Below are 315 nucleotides of genomic sequence, written 5' to 3' on the forward strand. Positions count from 1 at the left end.
AAGGCTCAAGGTTTAGAGATGATGACAACAGTTCATTATAACGACAAAAACTCACACAAATTAACACCTTGTTTCACCCTATCCAAAGTACAGCACCCGCCCATTGTTAAAAGATATCCACTCATAAACAGTAATGGCCGTCCCGACCCCTAGGGGCTTTTTAGTCTTTTGAATCACCTACGCCTTTAAGCGGCCTTTCTCTTTGATCTACGAAGAGATCCTTACCTAAATTTAACAGGGTCCGATGGCCTTGGCGTGGGAAAATGGCGGTTGAAAGATAATTTCGGACTATCGGATGGTCATTTTCATCAAGTG

This window comes from Berghia stephanieae, chromosome 6, assembly GCF_034508935.2.
Source record: "Berghia stephanieae isolate SIO BIC M18660-M18661 chromosome 6, UCSD_Bste_1.3, whole genome shotgun sequence".
Lineage (NCBI taxonomy): Eukaryota > Metazoa > Mollusca > Gastropoda > Nudibranchia > Aeolidiidae > Berghia > Berghia stephanieae.